General features: G+C 50.0%; 1 protein-coding gene and 2 long non-coding RNA genes across 3 annotated transcripts in view; 2 read left to right on the forward strand and 1 right to left on the reverse strand.

Moving 5' to 3' along the window:
• Positions 1-23,234, reverse strand: part of ANAPC13 (anaphase promoting complex subunit 13) — a 264,408-nt gene that overhangs the window by 205,632 nt on the left and 35,542 nt on the right. The gene's annotated exons all lie outside the window — the stretch shown is intronic.
• LOC135309534 (uncharacterized) lies at positions 6,529-13,421 on the forward strand. Its single transcript, XR_010369756.1, has 3 exons — positions 6,529-6,803; positions 6,908-7,002; positions 12,750-13,421. It is a non-coding gene; the product is annotated as an uncharacterized LOC135309534 (long non-coding RNA).
• The window catches only part of LOC135309530 (uncharacterized), a 50,019-nt gene continuing 40,211 nt past the window's right edge, over positions 13,427-23,234 (forward strand). Inside the window, exons 1-3 of the long non-coding RNA XR_010369752.1 lie at positions 13,427-15,024; positions 16,137-16,223; positions 17,430-17,573. This is a non-coding gene — a long non-coding RNA (uncharacterized LOC135309530). The remainder of the gene's footprint in view (positions 15,025-16,136; positions 16,224-17,429; positions 17,574-23,234) is intronic.

Below are 23,234 nucleotides of genomic sequence, written 5' to 3' on the forward strand. Positions count from 1 at the left end.
GGGCAGCTCAGCAAGGGAAAGGCCACGTCAGGTTTTGAAGGCAGATGTTTGCCTGTGCTCTGAGCTGGCCACAAAGAGGTCATTGTGGCTGTGGGTCTCTGGTGCTGAGCTAAGGAGTTCCAATGAGGAGCTAAATTCTTGGCTTGGAGCTCCTCTAGTTTTCCTGCATGACTTTTGGTCATCTCAAATGAGCTCAGATCTGGTGAGAACTCATATGGCTGTGCTGTGTCCCATGGGCCTCTTCACCAGCATTGTATTAACTTCATTCCACTTCTCATCAGAAATCTCCCTAAACTGCAGCTCTTGATTTTTTTAGGACAAGGGTCTTACTCAGTGGGAATGTTCTCCAGGCAGGCAGGCTCTCCCAGTGTGCAGGCAAACAGGCACCAAGCCTGTTCCTCACTGCCCTGGGTTCATTTCTTGCAATGTGGCAGGAAGGGGATGCCACTGCTGCTGCCCAACTCTGTCCTGGTGGCCCTCAAACTGAGGGGGAACCTGGAAGAGCCAAGAGTCTGGCTGAGAAAGCTGTTCTGGCCACTGTGTGACAGTGGCTTGGCTGCTCCTTTGGCAGTCTCTGGTGAGTCTTCAAAGCTGTAATTGCTCTAGAAGTGTCCTGGGCAGGGTAAGGAGCTGGACTCTGCTCCTCGTGGGTCCCTTCCAGCTCAGGTTCTTCTGTGATCCTTGGCAAGGCTTTAGCATTGAGGGTGGGGAATGGTGTCCTGGATGATATCTGGGCAGAAATCCTGCTGGATCATGGCACAGGTCTGCACCTGAATCACCTTGGTGTCTGCCCCAAGGAGGTTTCACCTGTGTGCAGGTGCTGTTTTTGTCAGCACCATCTCCTTGAGCTGAGCCAGGCTGGAGGCAGGGCAGAGATGGGATCTGGCTCTGCCTGCTCTGGCCCAGCCTGGAGCAGGATCCCACAGCACAAATCCAGGGGTGTGCTTTGCCCCTCTTTGACAAGTCAGCCATGGTTTCTGTTGTCATTTACAGATCTGGGGCCCTCAGTCACCGCTGTCACTGCTCCATGACAAAGTGTGCTTCCCTTGCTGGCGTCCCTTTGCAGAGATCTCTCAGACAGAATGTTTGTACTCATTGACATGGAACAAGCTCAATGGGAATGAAATCATTTATAAAAGTCACGAGAGCCTTTGGATATTGGCGCTTCATTTCCTGCCATGTTCACCGAGTCGCAATTAACACCGACCTGAAATATTGCACAGGGCTATTTGTCCTGTCCGTCCTCTTTCATCCCTCGCTTCCTTTTTTCCTTCCTCATTTCCTTCCCTTCTGAGCTGGACACATGTCTCCATTTTCACCTGTTTTTTTCCTCTCTTCACTCATTTTGTTCTCAGTTTTATTCACTTCCCTTCTCTTTGTGCCCTTTTTTTTTTGCCTATTTGCTTTTCTTATCTCTTGTATTCTTGTCTTCCTCTTGCTTTATTCTCCTTCTATATTTAAACCCAGGCAAAAAGCAAATTATTTATGAAGGGCTGTAATTTATGATGCATTCTTAATGTCTTGGAAGACATAGATAATTTATTTAATGAGTAAAGACACAATAATTCACAGATGATGATTCTAGTCAGAAAATTAGTTTCATTAATTTGCTGTAAATTCACTGCCTTGATTTAGTGCACAAGGAGTTTCTGAAACCCCATGAAAATCTTTGCCATGGTGTTTTTTTGTTATTACTGGACCCGTGTGGAAGTGTGCTGGCTTTCCCACCCCTTGCTGGCTCCGTCACACTCCTGCTTGTGCCCTCCCAACAGTGAGCAGAGATAGCTAAAACATTTCTTTTTCACTGTACGTGTGTAAGAGGCTGAGGAGGAGCAGGGATGGAGGTGGAATTCCCATTCCAGGAGGTGATAAAACAGGCAGCAGTCTCAAAATGTTTGTTTTGCAAAGCCACATGCTGTTCCCCAAGCTTTTGCCTGGGAAGTTCAGCTCTACGAGAGAATAAAAAAGTCAGTTTGCTTTTTTTAATAGAGTATAAAAGGTACTTTTTCAAATAAATTTCAGCACAGACAATTTTACAGGAGATTCTTGCTGATAACTGCAGTCTATATAAATATTATAGGAAACCTATAGAAGTGATTCATGGTGTACTATTGATCTAATCTGATTTAACTAAGTGTTTGCATCATGCCTTATTAATCACAAATAATGGGGCTCCAAGGACACCTTGCAGAATCAGGGCTTTGCTCTTCACAGCTCTATGTCCACAGACTCTGGCTCTATCCTGCTGGATTGCTGTGGCCCGTGGAGATTCCTCAGGGACAATTCCATACTGTATTTCATGGTTTTATTTCAAAACAGGTGTACCAATAGTGCTCTGACCCACATTTTTAGGGACACTGCTCTGCTGCCTATTAGATGTCAGGTTAGGAAAGCTCCCAGATTTTACTGGAGGGAAAACTTGCAGTGTGGATCAGTGTTTTTTCCTCAGGTGGTGGGATGGGGAGGTGTGTCCTGCCAGCAGGGCCGAGCTGTGAGCACACAAACCACAGGAATTCCACGTGCTGGGAGCCCACCAGGGAGATGAGCTGCTCTTCCTGGAGCTGGTGGGCAGGGGCCTGATGTGGTAGAAGAGGAGGAATCTGTGCAAGCACCCTCAGCAAGGTCAGCTCAATCAACCCCTCCCACTGAGAGCTGCATGAAGATTAACGAGAATCAGCAGCAAGTTATCATCAGCTGTACATCCATAAATTGACCTGGCTGGATGGGATTCATCCCAGAGTGCTGGAGGAGCTGGAGCATGTCCTCTACAAAGGTCTTGGGAGGCTGGGGAGGTCCCAGCTGACTGGAAGGCAGCCAGAATTATTCCAGTTTGCAAGGAGGGCGTGAGGGAAAGCACAGGAGCCTACAGCCCTGTCAGCCTAAGCTCAGTGCCTGGGAAAAACAAAATGGAGAGGATCACACTGGGCACTATTAAAGGCATTTAAAGGACATGAAATCATGAGGTGCACGTATCATGGATTCACATTCCTGCCCAGTTCTGGTCGGTATTTTTGTCAGTGATCTGGATACAGGAGCTGAATGCACCACGTGTGAGTTTGCTGATGATAATAAACTGGTAGGTGCTGTTGACTGTTGTGAGGGACAAGAGAACTGGCAGTTCTAATGAGAAACTGGGAGGGGAATGGCTGGGGAGCAGCCCTGCAGGAAAGGTTTGGGGGTGTGTGGGGCAGCCCTGCAGGAAAGGTTTGGGGGTGTGTGGGGCAGCCCTGCAGGAAAGGTTTGGGGGTGTGTGGGGCAGCCCTGCAGGAAAGGTTTGGGGGTGTGTGGGGCAGCAGCTCCACAGGAGCCAGCAGAGCCACGAGGGCAAACCACATCCTGGGCAGGGAAAACACAGATGGCAAAAAAGGTGGGTATCCCTCTGTGTTTAGAGGTGGTGCTTGAGTGCTGTGCCCACTTCTGGACTCCACCATTGGAAAAGGATGTCCAGGGACATGAATATGGATGGTCAAGCACTGGAACAACCTCTCTGTGCTTGGAAGAACCTTCCTAGAGAGGTGCCTACTGCTTCAAGCCTGTCAGTGGTTAAGGAACATTTGAGCAATGGCCTTAATAACACATTTTAAGTTTTGGCCAGCCCTGAAGTGGCTCTTGGATGAGGTGATGGTTGTAGGCTCCTTCCAGCTGAGCTGTTCTTAGTTCCACCTGAGTGGTTGCAGAAAGAAGAGTCTGGTAAGGATGGGGTTTTGCTGGAAGATAATTCTGCTGGCACTGGTGGTAGTGCAAGGAACAGAAATCTGAGCACAGGGTGGATCCTGTTTCCTCATTATAGGTGGGAGTAAGCTGTTTCTGGGATTCATGTTTTGGGTATCTGATCTCTGTGACTCTGAGATTCCCCAAACTGTGTCTGCTATGTGCACTCATTGGCTTCCCAGATAATTCCCCTTACATGTATTTCCCCTTGATTCTGCCTGGTGCCTTGTGTGTTTTACCACAGTTGGGTTGATATAAGCAGGGCTTGAAAAGATGTTTAGAATGTTATAAATGGGCATCAGAGTGGGTGATCCTGCCTCTCCCTGCTTGCTATCTACAAAATCCTGTACCAAGGGTTGTATCAGGTGGAAGTGTCCCTTTCTGCTGGGGTAGAAAAGTGAAAGCCTCCAGGAATTTGGGAAAATGCTTGAAAAATGTATGTGGGGGTGGGTGTGTGTTAAAAATTTGATTATACATCCAAAATCTTTTGAAAAATAAGTGATGTTGGCTGAGATTTGATTGAGCCACTCTTCCAAGTTCTCTGAGGAGCACAATCAGTGGGAGCACTCAGCAGGAGCTGATGGAGAGGAGCAGAGGATGATTCCTTTCAAGACAAGGTCCTGGAGGTCTGTCACTAATTTGCTGCCTGTTCTTGTGCTTCTTGAGCTTGTGAACACCCTTTTCTTGCCTGTATCATGCAAGCCAGACCCTTGCTCCCCACAAGGGTGGCTTCTCATGGGTACTTGTGCCATGCAAGCCATGACAGCAGTCGTGGTGCTGTTCAGCAGAGGCTCTGCTGGAGTGAGAGATGTGCAGGTCAAGGATTTTGTTACCCAGGGTTGTCTCATGCTTGAACTTTTTTTGGTGGAAGTTTGAGCTCCAGTGATTCAGTTCTGGCCTGGCAGAGCCTTGCATAACTTGCAGTTGCTTCTCAGGAGTGTGTGTACCTGTGGCTGACCCTGTTGTGCCTCTTAGATGCTCAAGAGCAGCCTGGTGTGAGCTGAGGGCTGGATGAATGTCCATGGTCCAGCCTTGCCTGCTGCCTTGGGAACAGGAGCCTTCACATCTTGACAGGTCCTCACCCCACCACCTCACAAAGCTGTTTTCCAGCAGGAGAAAAATCTTCCCACCCTTTCCAAACCTGCTTTTTTTGGGAGCAGATGGGGGCTCCCCTGTGCCAGAGGACCCTTGTGTGGAAGGGCTGTGCATCCTGGAGCCTGCAGGCTGGGCTGCAGGGAGGGATGGGATGCAAGAAACTGCTCTGCATTTCTACTGCAGGGCTCTTGAAACCAAACCTGCCTTCTGTAAGGGACCTGTGTGCTGGATTTGGGATTTGCTTGCTTGAAATTCTGCAGAATGATTCTTGAATTCCAGTCTTGCCAAGGGCAGGGCTAAGTGGTGGCAGCTAATGGTGAAGGCCACCATTGTCTGGTGATGGCTGTGGGTTCAAAACCTGCTCACAGCCCAGGAGAGAATAATTTTCATGCCCTTGGCTCTGCTGCTGGTCATGGATCGCTCACCCTTCCTTACTAACAGCCAACACAACGTGAGTAAACTACATTGTTTGTTAGAGGAGCAGGAGCAAGATCTTGGCAAAGCTTGTCTTGCATGGGCTGAGCCCTCCCCAGGTGCTGTCTCGAGCCTACACTGAGTGTTCCAAACCTCTGCTTGCAGTCTGACACATGAGGAATGACTACCCCAGGCTAAAACCTCTCCTCTTCCCCAGCAGTGGTTGGGCAGCTGAGCAAACACGGGAGCAGCTGCTCACACGTTCCTTGGCCCTTCTCCTCCACGGAATGTCCCCTCCATCCCTGGACATCTCTGAGCCTCCAAAGTGGTGCTGACTTTGCCCTCAGGGCCAAGGAGCCTTTGCCTCTGCCCAGGGGTGTCCCTGTCCCTGGCAGAGCTGTCGCTGCCCACCCTGCTGTAGGGGCAGGGCACAGCCACCCGCCCTGGCCGTGACCTCTGCCCAGCCCTCGTCCCTCTGGATCCCCAGCAGGACTTTGGGTACCTGGGGCTTGGTAACAGCCAGCCCCTCCTCTCCAGAGGGGTCACCAGAGGTGCTGGGTTTGACTTTTCTCTGGAAAACAGGATGAAGTCCTTTCCCCCTGCACCTGCCAGCAGTGTGGGCTGCTTGCTGCAGCCAAAAGCAGCAGGTTTTGTCTGACTGCTGCTTAATGTCCCATTCCACTGTTCTTGCCTGGACAAGAGCTCTATCCCTTACCTGAGCTGATAATAGGGAGCTGTTTCACTCCTAGAGCAGTGCTTGTCCTTCACTTTGGTTTATACTGTTCTTGGTCTAATTTGAGTTCTGGAATAAAAACACAATTTTCTTAACATCAGGACAACTCCATCCTGCCCCTTCCCTGAGCATCTCTTTGTCCCCTGTTCCTGTGTGTCACTCTGCTGTCTCAGGAGCTGTTTTTGCTGAGCTGCCTGCAAGGGCACATGAGCTGTCCTCAAAGAATTGCAGTGATTAATTATTTTTAAATTAAATTTTTTCTTTTTTTTCCCCCCTTCAGCTGTTTTATAATCTCCTTTCTCAAGGTGGCACAGCATAGGCTTTGGTGGTTGTGCCAGTGTCCTCAGTACTTCCCAGGGGTTCTTCCATTTGGAGCCATTTCCCCTTTTCCCCAGAGATCCTGCTGCACCTGCTTCCCTGCAGGAGCATCCCATCACACCAGCCAGGTACAGTGGCCTTTTCTTTGGGGTGGCTTCTGCTTTTCCCACTGGCATAGCAGAAACTGCCAAGAAAGCACAGAAATTGCTTTTCATTCCCTGTAGCTGCTGGGATCTGCTGCTCCTCCTGGGAACTGGAGTCTCTTGCCTGGAAAAAGGGCCAACCACCTCCCAGAGACATGGGGCTGCTCTGGGATCTGGACACAGAGTCCTGCCTGTGGCTGTCCCTGCCCCACCCGGAGCAGATGATCAGCCAGACTCCCTGGGAAAGGTGCTGGCTTGCCTGGATCCCAGGTGGAGAGGAAATAGCATCCCCCTGGAGCTGCTCAGGCTCCCTGCTGAACGCGAGTTCACGTCCTGAGACCTTTTCCAAAGCATGAAGAGGAAAATCTGCCTGGGGCCGTGGGGAAGCAGTGAGTCCACAAAGCAATCTGGCTGTGTTAATCTCTCACGGCACAGCATAATCGAGCTCAGCCCCAGCAAAGTGCTGGGCAAATATTGGTGTCTTTTTTTTTAGCTTGTTACAGAAGCTGGAGCTTATCGCACTCTCTGAGCTACAGTGTCTGCTCCTGTGGGACAGCTGGCTTTCTTCCTGAGGACACAGTGCCTCTGGTAAGTGGGAATGCCCAGCACTGTTTGAATTTTGCACTCTTTTCCCTGCTATTACTGGATTTCCCTATTAAAAGCTGTCCTGGTTAACTGCTCCCCACACCTTCCACCCATAAAAATGCCCATACAGAGACTCCCAGGGGTCACCTGGTGGGGTTACAGCAGGCTGCCCTCTGCAAACAGCAGGCTCTGGCACCTGCCAGGCTGCTCCTTCCCTGTGCAGTGAGGGAAAATGGAAACAGCTTCTCCCGTGGCAGCTTTGCGACCTGGGAGCTCATAAAGGCGAGAGCACTTTTAATTATGAGCTTGTTCTGATTATGCCCAGGCTTTGTTTCCTCCCACGGAGCGGGCCAACCCTCTGAGGTCAGGATGAACTTTGGATACAGAACTTCTGGCACTCGCAGTTAGGAAAGCTGGAGAGGTTCCCCCTCCTGAAGCCAGGCACCTGCAATGTGTGATGTATGGCTCCCACGAGGCCACTTCTCCTGGCCAAAACGCTGCTGAAAGCAGAACAAACACATTTGTTGCTGGACACAAAATAGCCTTTCTGTTTCCCTCAGCTCTGCAGAGCCCCAGGAGCCCCCTGTTCTCCTCCCAGCTGGGAGAGGGAAGGGGCTGAGGGAGCCTTCTGGTAAAGCTTCTCATCCTAGGCTTGAAGTTGAGATTTCTTTAGCTGGACTCTCTCCTTACACCCTGAACTTGAGCTGAACTGAAAATGAACTCTGAGCCCTCCTCGGAAAGGGAAGGGAGGGTTTGCAAAGAGAGGTTGGAGCTGGGGACCCCTTTCAGCTCCCCTCTCCTGCTGGCTCTGTGTGGAAAATGACAGCTCAGGTGCCAGGTCCCTTGGACAAAGGGTCTGTACCAGAACCATGAGGGAAAAACTGATTTTATTCTGGCTTGGAGCAGGATTATTGTGGACTCTTTCAGGGTACTGCATCTCTGCCTGGGCACTGTTGCCCTCTGTTTGCTGGATGCCAGTACAGCTGTAACGGTTATGGCCAATTAATTAGAACCACTTCCCCTTGTTTTCCCCTTATAAATCACTTCCTCTTTAGTCAGCCTGCAGAGAAAACAAGGGGAGAGCGAAACAAGCCTGAAGTAAAATATGAAGCTCCCTTTTATTCCATATTTCAGACAAAGGCAGGCTGTGGGACAGGCAGGGAATGGGCTTTCTGAGCCAGTGCTCTGTGAATTCACACTCTCTTTATGAGCCTCTTCAGTGCATGAAGTGAAGTTTTTAATGGCTGTGGCTGCTCACTTTGAATGGCTGTGAAGTCTGGGTCACAGCAGAGCAGTGTAAATTCCCTTCCTCTTTGCTGCCATCAGAATTAGCTTTTTCCAAAGTGCAGAGCCTGATGAGGGCGGGTCAGCTCGGAGCTGGGCCATGATGAGGATCTTAATCAGGGCTTCACCCTCAGTTTTCACCCTGATTGTGGAGGAAGAGCACGGTGCTGCTTTTGTGTGCATTTGGCTTTGTTTAAAGCCTTTCTGGAAGTTACCTTTGGCCAGCTCTCCCGCTGCCTGGAGGTGTCACCTCCATTCTCCATGGAAAACAGACCAGGCTTGGTGTAGGTGGGATGGGATAAGTCTGGGCTTTTGTACTTAGCTGCTTGGAAGGTTTATGTGATCTTGGCTTGGGCACTTTTCTGTCCCACATGAGGGGTCTCATCCATGGGTCTATCCCTGTAAAAGGTGATTTAGAAGTAAAGATTTCAGGGTGAGATGGGTGTGGATTTCCCTCACGGGCAGGCTGGTGGGTGGACGTGATCCACAGTGCTGACTGGGCAAAGGGGAAAGAACCAGCCCAACTCTGCTTTCCAAATATCTGTGGATGGGTCAGCTCAGAGTGCTTGGCCAGCACTGCCTCGAGGTGTGGGGTGGTCCCAAGGGCTCCTGATCCCACCCAGGCACTGACACACTGTCCTTGGTCATTGTGGGATGCAAGCACTTGGAAAAGGGGAAGGGGCCTCAAGTTGTACCATGGGAGGTTCAGGTTGGATATTGGGGGAAATTTCTTCACAGAAAGGGTGGTCAGGCACTGGAACAGACTGCCTGCAGATGTTCAAAAATGAAGCAGATGTGGCACTTGGAAATATGGGCATGGTGGGATTGGGCTGAAAGTTGGATTTGATGATCTTGAAGGTTTTTCCAACCTTAATAAGTCAATGATTCTCTGGCCAGAGCTTTCCCCAGCTCCTTCCCACTGCAGCTGTGCTGCTTTGTTTTCCAGGAGTTGTTCTTTCCAGGCTTTGTTGGCTTCCCAGATACCTTTGCAAGCCTCCTCCAGCTAAGGCTGAGCAGTGCAGCCTTTCCTGCTTTCCAAACCTTTCATCAAGGTGGAAGTCTGGGCACTGTGTGAACTACACTGTTTCTCTTTTATCCCAAATTCAAAAACCTTAAACAAAATAGCCCCTTGGCATTGTTCCTAGGAAACCACGCAGCAGGCAGTTGGAAATAATCATACAGATAATTTACTTGAACACTGCCCATAGGCACATTTTAGTCTTCTCTTCTATTTCTAAGGAAATTGGAAAGAGGGGCAGTGTTACTGTCTTTTGAGAAATAATAGAGGCCCAGGGTTGCACAGGCAGCAATTCTGGAATTTCTTTTGTAGCATTAAGGGAAAATTAAAAAAAAAAAAAAAAAGAACAACCCAAACCTTAACCTGCAAGTAGAGGTAAGCAAGCGAGCTCTGTTTTTTCAGATAGAAAAAAGTTCCTTAACAAGTTTTTTTTCTTTTATATAAATATCCAGAGGCTATTTTGAGTGCTAGTGAGAGATCTTATTAGTCTCTTGTTTTGAAGAGGGATTAACAAAAGTTTGGGAGGGAAGTAGATTTTGGCTGACATGGATATATTGTTGCAGTCTTCCCCCCTTCCAAAGTTTTCATCTTCCAAAACTACAGATTTTAATTAAAAAAAAGGGGGGAAAAATTCTCGGCCTTTCAGCTCTGCAGCACATACAGACAAATAAATTAAAAAGTGGGAGAAGTGGAACTAACCCAATAATCCGTGAAAACCTAATTTCCCTCACAAGCGTCGCTGACGCAAACGTCTCCCCTCTCCCTTCCCCTTCTCCAGTTCAGGGGCAGTGATTGGAGAAATTGGCTAACAAGATCAGAAATTTAATTACCGTTCTGCCTCCCCTTCCCAAGAAATTGGATGTCACACTTCCTTGTAGGCTGTTTTGAAGCCGTGCTGGGGCTGGTGTTCACATGACTTGAACCTGACTCCCTACCCTCTCCCTCCACTTTCCTCCCCCTACTCCACATGGAAATATCCATCCAGTGCAGCTAATCCTTGGATTAGCTGAGCTGTGAGAGGCCATGGGTGCACTGAAGGCCATGGTAAGGCTTTGCCAGGCCTAAATGGAGGCACTTTGGGTTCCTGGTGTTGGAGGGAGAATCAGAGGGGAGAGAGCAGGAGTTGGGATGTGCTGTGGAACAACATCTCCAGGTGCTTCCCATGTCTCCTTCTCATGCTGGAACAGGTGAAAGGAGTGGACAAGGTCAGAGCTGGCTCTGGGTTTGGTCTAGTACTTCCCCTCTGGTTTTATGCCTGCGTCACAGACAGCACAAAGAGGAGTTTTCCTGTTCAAACTCAGATCTACACCCCCAGTTTTCCCCTGGTTGCCCCCAGGCTGAAGCTTTTGCAGGGTTCCTGTGGATGCTGAGGAGCACAGCCTGGCTCTGCCTGGCTGTGGTGAGGGCAGAGATGAATGAGGAGCAGAAGAGAGGGAACGTGGCTCACTTTGTAGTGTCACTTCTATCACCGGCAGGGATCTGGGATGTGTAATTAGCTGAAAAGGAGGCTGTTATACATAACACAGGCCTGTTGTGCCCAGCCCAGCAGGCCGGGTGACCCAGCCTTTGGTCTCCTGGCTGGCAATGTCACCACAGTCCCCTGGCAGCACAGCAGTCTCGCTGGAGACAGATGCTCTGTTTATTTTTCCATTTGTATTCCCAGCGTGTCCCGCACCCCGTGCTAACTGTAAGCCTGGCTTAGAAATTCCCTGCAAGCACCTTATCAGATAATGAATAATGATTTATTGAACATATGGGTAAACAGCACAGATAAGATATAAATACACTTCGGAAGAGCAGTTGCATTTGTAAGGATCTGTACCAGACCCGCCCCGTGGATCCCAGCTCTGCTTCCTGCTGCCACAAAGGCACCTCCTGCTTGGGCTGCTGTGCATCCCTGCAGCTCCCCATCCGTGGGGGAAAAACAAAGGGCAAGGGGTGAGGGCAAAGTCACCTGCCAGGAGATACTCACAGGTCTGTGGGCATTAATTCACTCAGGCTGTGGGAGCCAGGCTGAAGCATAAGCAGGCTGCAGTACTTGAGCCAAAATTTGAATTTTGATTTGATTTTAAACAAAATTGAAGATTTGTTCACCCACTTGAAACAAAGCAAGGCTGTGGAAGCAGTGTTGTTCACACAGCTAAACAAGGATGAAGACAGGAGGCATGGCTGCTCTGTGAGCACGGGCTGGGGCCCCAAACCTATGGGAAGGGTGGTGTTGGCTTCTGGAAAATGGGTTCCTGGCCCTGAACCCTCCCAGGTGCACAAACCAGCCTGCTGGTGTGCTTGGCCGTGCTCTGCCCCCCTGTCAATGGATTCTGTACAGCATGCAAAGAGCAAAATCAGCTCTGTTAGCAGATGGGTACCTGATTTTTGTGCTGTGGCTGCCTCTGGAGGGAGATGGAAGGCAGTATCCAGCTGTAAACTCAGGTATATGATATGAATGTGGTGACAAATGCTGTTTGTACTGCCCTGGGATGGAAAGACTCACTTACCTTCCCTTTTGGAGTAACTCATTCCCAGCAAACACCATCTCAGAGGCCATCCTCAGTGAAATGAATGGCTGCCCGTGTGCCCTTGTTGAGTCTCCCACAGCTTTGCTGCTGAGTTTGCTGGTGGAAAGCCCCTTGGAGGTCCAGCACTGCTGTTTCCAGGGTTGTCCAGGAGTTGTGGAAGCTCTCCACCCCTGCTCATCCTCTGTGCATCATCTCCCAGTGCCTCAGGTGATCTCTCCCACCTGCCAGGTGTGTGCAGCTCCTCTCTGCAGCAGAATGGGGGGAGCTGTCAGCTTGGCCTCTGGATTTATTCTCCCTGCTGCCCTTGAGAGCCACTCCTCCACTCTGTGGCCAGGGGACCTGCCATCAGCCAGCCAGTGTTATTTGCAGCCCTTCCAAGGTCGTGGATAAATGATAGCTGTGCTTTTCTCTCTGTTTAATCATCAGTCACCAAAGGCAGGGTTGTCCAGATCCTTTAAAGCAGAGCAAAGTCAAACCTCGCTGGGTGGGCTGGTAGGATGTGAAGGGTTGTGAAAGACCTGGCTAACCCTGAGATGTTTGAACTCAGCCTGGCATTTTGGGGGTGTGATGTCCACCTGGACAAGCATATAGAGACAATTATTCCAGTTAACATGGGATAATCCCCTGAAATGCAGAGGGGGGACAGTTCAAGAATCCTCTGAGATCATCTTTTGTATGCAGGAAGTTGGTGCAATTGATGAGTGTGGGAATACTGTGAATTTGGGTTTTCCATCTTTGGTCCTGCCACCTATAAGCACAATGATGTTTTTCTTTTCTAATGCTCTGCAATAGTGGTTGGGGCATTGCTTTCCTCGAGGCTTTTGTGGGGACTTGGGTTATCATTTTCTTTTTTGATCTGGAGATTTTTCAGTGATTCAACATTCCTCTTGCTCCCTCCCATCTGTGCTCATCACTCTCTTGCTTTATCCCAGCACGCCTGGCTCACCATCATGTGACCTCTGGGCTAAAAGGTAAATGACAAAATCCCAGGGACTGAAGACTGATAAAGCTTTGTGATCCAATCTGTTGGTGAGTACAGCCACGGAGAGAATTCGATTTGCATACATTTCCTACCCGGAATTCCTCTGGAGCTACTGGGAGTCACCATAGCTAACAGAGGCTCTGAGCTGTGGGGTTTATGTGAATGCAGAAACAACCCCCATTTGCTTTCTTGGAAAGAGATTTACTGGAGCGTTTTTTGTCTTATTGTCCACCCCCTCCTCCTTTCCCTGTCCGTCGGGGGGGATTTCGTGCTGCTGTGGAGACTCTTTGATCTGAGTTAATTCTTTGACGAAGCTTCACAAGACAATAGGAAAACAGAGCATTGCTCTGGGGAGAATCCTTCCTGCTCAAAGAGAAAAAAGGTGGGAATCATGCTGGCTTGGTGAGTTGGTGCAGCCCAAAGGCAAAGAGCCTCCCTTGCTGCCCCTGGGGCTGTACTTGAGTGGTGGACACCAGGGTGCAGATTCTGCTCTGAGCTGGGGGGGAATGTGGGAAAGGCTGGATGCCAGAGCTTTGTTTGGATCAGCATGGGGAGAATCAGGGTGAGCAATCATCAAAGAGAGCGTGGGGAGCTGCCTGGTGGAGGGACATGGGCCCCATGGGATTTCTTGCTCCAGGAAGAGGTTTAGGGATCACTGGTGGGGAGCAAGCCTGTGGCCTCGGGGAGTGCGGCCCTTGTTGTGTCTGAGCCAGAGCCAGGGCTGCTGCTAGAGGCATGTCTGGAAGTTTCTAAGCCCAGTTCTTCTTTCCCAAGGCTTGTTGGCTTTCCCATACAAATTGGAGTGGATGTAGCCATGGATTCAGCTCCTGCCACGTCAGGCTCCTGTAGCTGATCCTCACCTTGGAGAAGCACGCGCCAAACGAAGCTGTGTGTGCCAGGGACCGCCGGGAACCACGGGATCAGCTCCCGTGGGAAAGTCACCAAGCTGCCTCTCGTTGGCCTTGGTGTCTCCTCCTTCCCTTCCTGTGGCTGCTGCCCTGTTAATTGATTACTGCCCTGTTCAGCCGTTGCTTGTGGAGCTGAATGCGCCAAGTTAAAGCGCGAGAGCGGAGAAAGGCAGCAGTGATTCCGAGCGCTGGGCTCGCATCTGAAAGATTACAGCACAATCTAATGAGCTCATTAATTTCATTTCATTAACCAAACACTGCTTGTGGAGAATGGCAAATATTTAAAGAAGCGCAGCAGGGTCAGAAACACATTTAATTAATGTTGTCACGTGGTGCTGAGAACAGGAGGGGGGAATAAATCCCGATGCCATACATTAACATCCATGGTGACTTCTCTTTTATATTTAATGTGCTGCTTGGGTGAAAGGCCTGCCTGGCTCCTGTGAGCACAGTGCCTGAGCAGCTGAGTGTGTTTCCCCTTCCTCCCAGGGTCCATGGAAGCCAGGCAGTGCCGTTATCCCATTTAGAAGGGAATGCTACAGACAAGAGGAGGGGGCTCCACCATGGGATCCATGGGGGTGATGCTGGTTCCCTTGTTGTCCTTCTCCTTGCTAGGCCATGCCTACTGTGATTATCACACTAAACTGGTGATACCCTGAGCTTATCAGCTTCCTGTTCAGCCAGCTGGGCACTGTGGGTGCCTCAGTGGGAGTGAAATCCAAAGTGCACAAAAATGATAGGGAAGAGAGGGTCAGATCCTCTCTCAACCCCTTTGAAGTTTGGTGCACTTGGCTGTTAACAACCTCTGTTGTACCAGACACAGAGGTTACAAAGTGGGTTCTCATCCCCTTCTGCCCCGTCTCTAAGGGAATTTGGATCTGAGTTTTTTGGCACAAACTGTCTGCATATTTATTAATCTGTTGTGGAGGTGGGCTTTGCTAAAATCTCATTTTGGTGTGGGGGAGGACATCTCATTTGTGGCTCTTCCGTTAGGGCTGCTGTGAGGCATCAGAGGAAAGCTACAGATTGCTTTTCTGATTGTCCTGGTACACTCTGCTTCTTCAGGAAAATTGAATTAGGATGGATACCTGGATTGCACCTAAAGGTCTGGGTTTCTCACTGGCAAGTTATTTCTGTGGTTCCAGTTCAAGGAGCATCCCAGCTAAAACAATCTTGGAGAGAATGGAGCTGGATTTTTACCCTGGACTCTGGCAGCGCTCTCGTGTTTCTGCATATGCTTTGTGACATATTGGGATAATGGTGGCTCTGCTAAAGGGCCCTACTCTTGAGAGGGCCAGGAGATGGCCCTAATTTATGGTAAGTGTTCAGCTGAGCTTGCCTGGGATCTTAGTAGGGCCAAGAGTGTGGTACCACGAAAATCTGCTTGGCCATGGAATTGTAAAACCAAACCTGCCTTGGGGGACTCCTTCATCCTGCCAGCAAACCTCAGGGCTTCAACCCATTCCTTTGTGAGCCTCTCCTCGGGGCAGAGCTGGGTCTGTGTGGGCAGGACCACCTCTCCCTTGTGATAAAAGCAGATGCCCTGTGCTTGGCAATATTCCTCAGTGCCAATTCCAGCAAGCACTGGCAATGCAATATTGATGGTGGGGGCACTTCAAAGCAGGGGTGCAGCCTGGCTGGGCAGGTGGGCAGCAGGCAGGGCTGGGGGGGCTCTCATTAATTCCATAGCTGGAGGAAGCTGCTGGGCTCAAAGGCTGAGCATAAATTGTCCATGATTTAGTCCTTCAGTGACAGCTTTCTCCTCAGAGTCTGGCACTTCCATAGACAATTCCAAGCAGTAGGTGAAGGCAAAGAGCAGGAGGAGCTGGTGTCCTTTGGCTCTGCTCTGTGGCAGCTCTCCCATTAGCCCATCGCTCAGCCCTTGCCTTGTCATTACTTGATTCCTCTTTATTGCATTAAAATGAAGCCGTGCTTCGGGCTCCTGAGTTCATCCTCCAGCACACAGCACTAACCAGGGTGGCTCCAGGCCAGGTGCTTCCACCAGGCTCAGCAGCTGGGAGCAGCTCCGGGAAAAACCTGCTGCTGGGATGGAAGGGTGGGCGGCTGCCTGGGGCAGAGAGGTCACAGCGCCACTCTGGAAGCACCCATGGCTGTGTGTGCCAACAAAATGTGGGATTTGTCCCCCTGTGCTGGGGACACAGCAGTGCAGGTGGCCCAAAAGGAGAGATTTGTCCCCCTGTGCTGGGGACACAGCAGTGCAGCTGGCCCAGAAGGAGGGATTTGTCCCCCTGTGCTGGGGACACAGCAGTGCAGGTGGCCCCAATGGAATCCCTTGGGGAATGCCAGGGTTGGCTGCTGTTGCTGCTCCCTACAGAGGAGCCCACAGTGCCCATTGCTGCATTTAGGCTGTAGAGAGGCAGAAACATCCGATGTGAATTCCTGGTGGCTGTTTTGTTCCATCCTTCCAGGTCACCTCGAGGGAGAGCAGTGGCTGAGTGGAGCCTGTGTCCTTGGCTGGCAGCTGATGGCCCAGGGAGCCCTGGGCCCCGTGCCAGGTGAGTGTGATTGGCGCCTGGGAGGCACAGTGACAATTTCCATGGTGAGTGGGTTGGAATGTCCTTCCCACTCCTGACATATGGCTCTTGGGCAGGCCCAGCTTGTGCTTTGTGCTTGGGTGGATGGTCCCAATATCCAGCTCAGCATGGGGAGAGGCAAAATCCCTCTCTTCCTTGGGAAGAGCAATAATCCAGCACAACCTGGGGAAAGGTTCCAGCAGGTACAGCCATAGGACAATGGTGTTTGTCTGGGCTGGAACAGGAGGTGAGAACTGTGGGGAGCCTGGCAAGACTCAGCCAGGTTTGGGCAGCCTTGCCAAGCCTTGCAGCCAGGAGGCTGGAAGCATTTCTGAGCTCTTGGTGACACTCATCACCCTGTCCCAGGAGGATCTGTCTTTGTCCTGGCCTTGAAACCGTGAGCAAGACACCCACTGCATCCTGCTGAAACCTCTTATCCTGCCTGAGAAGAAAACCCCTTGTCCTGCCTGGAATCACTGGGACAAGACTTCAGGTGGCTGAGGAAGGAGCTGTGCCCTTCATGCACTGCCTCGAGGGCTGGGCTCTGCTGCTCTGCCCTTTGCAGGGATTAAAGCAGCGCTTCCCTGTGGCTTCCCAGCTCCTGAAAAAGCCAGGTCACACCAGGGATGTGACAGATTGGCTGCTGACCTGGAAGGATATCAAATAGAAGGATTTAGCTTCTGGAGGGGGCTTGTCCAAGGAACTCATGGGTGCAGAACCCAAAAGCTTTCCAAATACCAATGCTGTCTGTTCTGCTGCTCCTCAGAGGGAGGAACTGGAGTGAAAGAGCACAGACAGCAAAATGCTCCCTAAACCAAGACTATCTCCCAGAATTCCCATTCCCAGCCTCTTTGAGGAAGTGTTTGACCATCTTTGAAGATGTTTTCTAGTTCACTGGTGTCATCTGTACAGATTTTCTTGCCCTATGCTCTGAGATTTGGCCCATGGCCAGAAGTTTGCTTACCCCTTTTATACTCCAGATCTTGAATCCCTGACAACTGGCCAGCTCAGGGAAGTGGAAAAACCTTTTCTTTTAAACCTTTCCAGCAATATTGACAAATCAGAATGCTCATGGGATCAGGAAAAAACAGTTTTACCAGTAGGAAAACAAAAGGTAGAATGTCAAACCAAACATTTGACAGAACTTAAAATAATATTTTAATGTAGTTATTATTTTTGTCTTTTCAGGGTGAGAGAGATTTCCTGCTCATGAGCTGAAAGGCAAAGATTTTTTTTTCCCCTGCTCCAGTAGTGGCACCTTCTGCTGTCAGAATTGATGGTTCAGATTATCAAGATACTTCAGGCTTCAATACTTATGCTCCCTTAATTGAGGTATTACAGATACTATGGATTTTTTTTTAGTACATCCTTTGCTTTTTGTTGTTTCCCATGGTTCAGTGGTTGCTTCTGTGGGTGAACTTAGAGTTCTACCCAGAAGGTAAACAGAAATCCTTAAATAAATTTAAAAAAATGAAAGAAAGTGAGTCTAAATATAAATCTGTCAAAATCAGACTCCTCTTTCTCTGCAGCAGCATTGAAAGGAAACAACCAATTGCCAGGATCTGCATCCAGAGAGGGAAGCTGGGGGGAAAATCCTCCTCCTGGCTGTCAGGGTGGGATCCAGCAGCCCTGGGGCTGGGTGTCCATCAAGGGTGAGGAGACAGATCCATGGACTGTGGAAAAAAACTGCATGGAAAAAGTCATGACTCAGCTGGACTCTTGAACAAAAATCCAACAAGATTCCATGGATTTCACTCCTGGAGGGAATAGGAAAAAGGAATGCTCTTGTTTTGCTGTTTGGCCCAAGCCTTTACTTGTCCTCCAAGTCTGCCTAGTGTAAGATGCCCTTAGAAGATCCAGTTTCTCTGCTCCTGGGAGATGTGCATCTAAACACACAGACAGCTTTTGGAATTCTTATCCTTGCTGAAAGTCATGGAAACTGGATTTCCAGCAAAAGCTTGGCTCACTTTTGGTGGTCACTCAGTCCATGAAACACCTTGCCTCCCTTCTCCAGCTCTTCCCTTTCAAGTCTTCCCTTGCTTCCTCTTCTCTGTAGGCTCTCTGGAAGTCATTCCAATTCATGGGATGTTTGGCTGTGGCTGAAGTGTTTAAGTCTTTTTCACCAAGGAAGAAAAAAAAATCTTTTTGTTTCTTAAGGAAAAGTTGAGACAAAAAATGGTTTTCATTAAAAATTCCCACGGGGAAAGAACAGCAGACAGAATCCTGTTCTCTGACTAACTCTTGTTTCAAACACTGAGGCAGAGTGAATCTTTTATAAGCTGTTTTAAAGGAGGGATTGTAAACAGAATTGTCCATGAAAATGGAGAATGTCTTGCACATCCTAAAAAGTGTCGGGCTGTTGTTGAGCAGGAGCTGCTCCCGCTCCACCTCCTCTGATTAAACACCAACACACTGTGTTTAAGCAAAGCCTCCAGGCAGCTTTCCATATTCATAAGACAAGGGCTTTACCAGGAGAGGCGGCTTTTTGGGGGAATGTCAATATGAATATTACAGTCTCTCTGCTCTTTGTATTGTCCCCTAAATTGTCAGAGTGAAATTGTAGGAGATAATGTACAATTATGCTGTCACTAAAGTGTGTGGAGCTGTTTGCAGGAGCTTTGGAGAGGGATCCTTCTAGGAAAGGCAAGGCTGCCTGCTCCCACCTCTGCTGGGCTTCAAAGATGGGCTGAAAGCTGCATTTCACAGTGTGTGTGAGTGATGCTGTCTGAGCCTCAGGAGTGATGCCTTCTCCTTGGAAGCATGGCAGATGTTGGTAATGGGGCTTCCAGGGCAGCAAGAGGAGGAGATGTTAATAACTTTCAGGAATGACTCAGGATGGCTCAGAGACATTTTGTGCCATCCTGAGGACATGGAAACACATCTCTTGCTCCTCTAGCTGATATGGATTGGTTTTGTGTGGGTGGAGAGCTTGGGGAGCTCATCTTGCTTGGTTCCTTCTTGCACAAGGACCAGATTTGGGGTGCAGTTTTGGGTGGAGGAGGGCTTGGGAGTGAGGGTTTGCACACTGCTGAGGTTTTGGAGAGGGAAGCCTTCCCCCATCACCTGCTGTGTTTCTTGGTTCAAGTCACTGATAAATTCTGTGAAGGACTCTCTGGTGACAAAGTGGAGGTGAGGCTGTGAAATTTTGCGGCCCTGGGGACAGGCTCCTCTTTCCTCTTTTGTTTTTGTGAGCGATGTCCCCACTTAGGGGCAAATATTATTTTTCATTCTATTTATTATTAATCTTCCCCATGTAATATTTATTATTAATTTCCCCCATGTAATATTTAAACATGCTCAATATTTAAATCCCATGCTCTGGAATGGCCAGAGCTGGGGGAGCTGCTGAGCCTGGAGCAGCACTGACAGGAGTGGGAGAACATGGTGGTTTAACTGCCCTGCTGGTGCTGGGATGGGTCAGCCTCCTCCTTTCCACTGGGAATTGCAAGAGTCTGTCCCCTGAGCTGCTCCAGCTGGAGCAGGGGTGGTTCTGGGGTGGCATTTCTTTAGGATCCCTGTGGAGTTGCAGTAGGTGTCACTTGCAGGGATTGCTGACCCACAAGGTCTCTTTCACCTCCTTATTCCCCTGCTCTGAGAAGATAAATTCCACTTATGAGTGACAGGCGCATTTGTATAACAGCACAGAGCCAGGCTAGTGCCTGCAGGGGTTGGGATCACAGGAGTTTGGGGTGAAGCCCCTTCTCAGCTGTGCCAGAGGGTTGGGAGGACCAACAGAGAGGGGCTCCTCTGCCCCATGCCAGGCATGGTCAAGCTGCCTGGGGTTCAGCTGAACCTCGTTCTCTCCTTCTCCCAGGGCAGGGAGATTATTTGATCACTTGTGAGGTGCTGGGGGAAAGGCTGGGCTCCAAACCCTGGCTCCTGGTGAGCCAAGACGAAGGAGCATGGAAGAGTGGTGGATAAGAAAAGCCTCCTGTTGCCAAGCAGAGCAGTTTTATTGCAAGTCTTAACGGTATTTATTGAGCTTTCCAAGAGCCCCAGAGCCAGATTTCGTGTAGTTCAGCTGTCACTAAAAGGCAAATGTACAGTTCTGGCCCTCCTGGCCTTGTTGACATCCTGGAAAATGAGATTCCTGAGCGGCCAAGAGCCAGCAGGCAAATACCCCTCCCCAAAGTGTGCTGTCTTCAGACCCCAGAGCAAAACCTGGCACTTGGGAAGCTGTGCTTGGGTTCATTGGTACTGATCATCTGTCCAAATTCTTCCTCACTTGTTCAGGCTGTCTGAGACCCACAAGGCTTGGCCTGAAAATCTCTTATTCAATGGCATTGATCTCGTGGTAGCGAGCTGTTTCATTTAATTGTTCTCTCTTTGCTTCTCTGGGAGTTTTCACTCCTTCCCTGGCACAAAAACCTGTCCTTGCTGGTCAGAGTGTCCCCAGGTGGGGTCTCTGGCTGGCAGGGCTGGATGTGGCTGGGGAACCTCTCCTGCAAGGGCATGAGGAGAAGAGCATCCCCCTGACAGCCCTGTGGGCAGCGTTCTACAGAGCAGTCTTTGTGCTGACAGGAGAAGAATAGTAGGACTGCAAGTCTGGGACTTTTTTCCAAGGGATGTGAGACAAGGGGATATCCACTGCTGGGCATCAGGAGAAGCCTTTGTCTGAGGAAAAAGTGGCTGGTTTTTTTTCTTTTATTTTTTTTAATTTCTTTTTTCTCCTCCCCCCTGTATTTATTTATTTATTTTTCCCTGCTCCGTTCCCATTAAGCAAATTAAATCAGAGGTTATGATTGCGCCTGGGGAAGGAGAAGTGTCAGACCGCCGTCCCTGGGTGGGGTCGTTGTACCTTCCTTCCTCCCCCAAATGCCACCTCCGAGCCGGCATCCGGCCCCGCCGTTCTTTCTGTTTAATTTATGAATAAATAATTGCAGAGAATAAATCCAGCGGCTCCGGGCGCTCTTCATCCCGGCCTGAGCGCTGCCTGGCAGAGCGTGCAGCATTCCTGCCTCTCCCCTTCCCTCCGCTCCCATTGTCCCCTCCCGCAATCCCCTGCTGGGGGATGCTGTCCCAGGCCACAGCAGTGAAAGCATTCCCGGGGCTGAGCAAGCTTTCCCCGGGGAGGGAGGCAGTGGGAACGGCACAGGGGGGCCTGGGTTATTATTTGGTTTGTTATTCTTCACAGACTCGGGCGGCTGCGCTCTTTGGGGGAAGATTTCTCGGGGATGGTTTTGTGGTTTTCCTTTCAGGGCTGTGGGACTGGAAGATGCTGGGGTGGGGGTGTGCAGGGATGCTCTGTAGGGCTTTGGAGCAATCAGGTGCAGATTTATGGTGCTTTTCCCCTCAGAGCCAGCAGATGTTGGTAAGGAAAGATTTCCTGGTTCTTATCAGTTAAAATCAGTGGCCAGAGATTTTGTCCTGGGCATGTTGTGGTATGGAAATGCTTTTTTCAATGCAGACAGGACTTTGACAGCATTGGTCCTCACAACAAGGAACAAAACCCTTTTCTGACCCATCTGCAGAGGTGAGAAGGTGGATCTGAGGATATCAGGAGCAGCCTGGGATGCTGGAGGCTCCCTCAGGGATTTGTTGTGTTTCTCAGCCTGCTGTTGATCTCTATTTTACCCCAAGCAGAGCTGGTCAGTGCCCAGCATCCCTCACACAGTGCCCTGGAAAGTATGGAACAAGCTGCCAGCAGGGCCAGCCCAGGTGTTAATCCTTTGCCAGCTGGATTTTCCCAAGGATGTGACCATCAGTGCAGGTGCCACTTTATGCATGAGGCTTGTCAGACACTCTGACATCAGTCTCAGAGCAGCTGGGGGGTGAGGCTGCCCCTCCCACAGCTTTCCACTGAAAGCTCCCCATCCCAGCTGCTATCCCAGCTCCTGCCCTGTCCTGCACCATCCCTTGCCGTGCTGCCATGGGCTGCTCATGTCCTAAATGCTCCTTCTGTAGCTGTTGGATGGGAGCCAGAGCAGGAGAGAGGGGTGGATGCTCCCTGTGGAATGGAGGCAAAAGGGAATTTGTGTGTCTGCATCTTCCCAGGATGTTCTGCCAGTGCTGGGGTCATATGTGGTGTTACTGTAGCACCAAATGCACTGGAGAGATAAACAGGATTGGGAGATTTGTCCAAGAGACCTGAACAGGGACTTTTGGCAAGGATGTGACAGGTCAAGGGGAGATGGCTTAATGCTGAAAAGGACAGGTTTGGATGGGATATTGGGAAGGAATCCTTCCCTGTGAGGGTGGCACAGCATGCCCAGAGAAGCTGTGGCTGCCCCTGGATCCCTGGAAGTGTCCAAGACTGGGTTGGAGAAACCTGGGATAGTGGAAGGTCCTTAAGTCCCTTCCAACCCAAACCATTCTCAAATGCTATGTTTTGGGAGCTGAAGAGGGATTGTGATGGTGTAAGGCCACATGTGTGCTGCTGGCTGCCCTTCCTAGGGACGAGGCCCTCATGGAGCACCCTTCAATGGATGGATGGTTGCTCCAAGTGCTGTAGAATGTGTGGAACAGAGCCAGGAGAAGAGCCCTGGGACAGGGGAAAGGGCACATGGAGACTTTTGCACCGATACTGATCCACCCAGGCTGAGGATACTCAGATATGGGAGGAGAGGTCACAACAGCACAAAAAAGTATTGCTCTGGGAACACCTCTGCTCATGAGTACTCAGGAAACAATTCCAGCAAGCAGCTGGTCTCTCCAAAGCCTGGGCATGCTCCTAGAGCTGGGGCCCAGCCACCTGCCAGGCTGGAATGGCAGGCTGGGATTGTATGATCTGACAGTGGGGTTGTGGCTCAAACCCTCCTGGGACCTCAACAGAGCAGCTTGGTGCACCTCTCCCAGGAGAAGGAGAGAAATACTTGTCTGTAATCTCTATTCCTACTCCAGGGCTTTGCATCTAATTTTGCAGTTCTGTACAAGATTTGATAATGCTGGGTGGTGTTCTCTGGGAGTTGCATCTAAATCTAGAAACACTCTGTAAAAACACTCTGCGTACATTTCTTTCTTTTAATTATTTTTTTTAACCCCGAGCCAATCAGT

The sequence above is a fragment of the Passer domesticus genome, chromosome 11 (assembly GCF_036417665.1).
Source record: "Passer domesticus isolate bPasDom1 chromosome 11, bPasDom1.hap1, whole genome shotgun sequence".
In the NCBI taxonomy this organism is placed as follows: Eukaryota; Metazoa; Chordata; class Aves; order Passeriformes; family Passeridae; genus Passer; species Passer domesticus.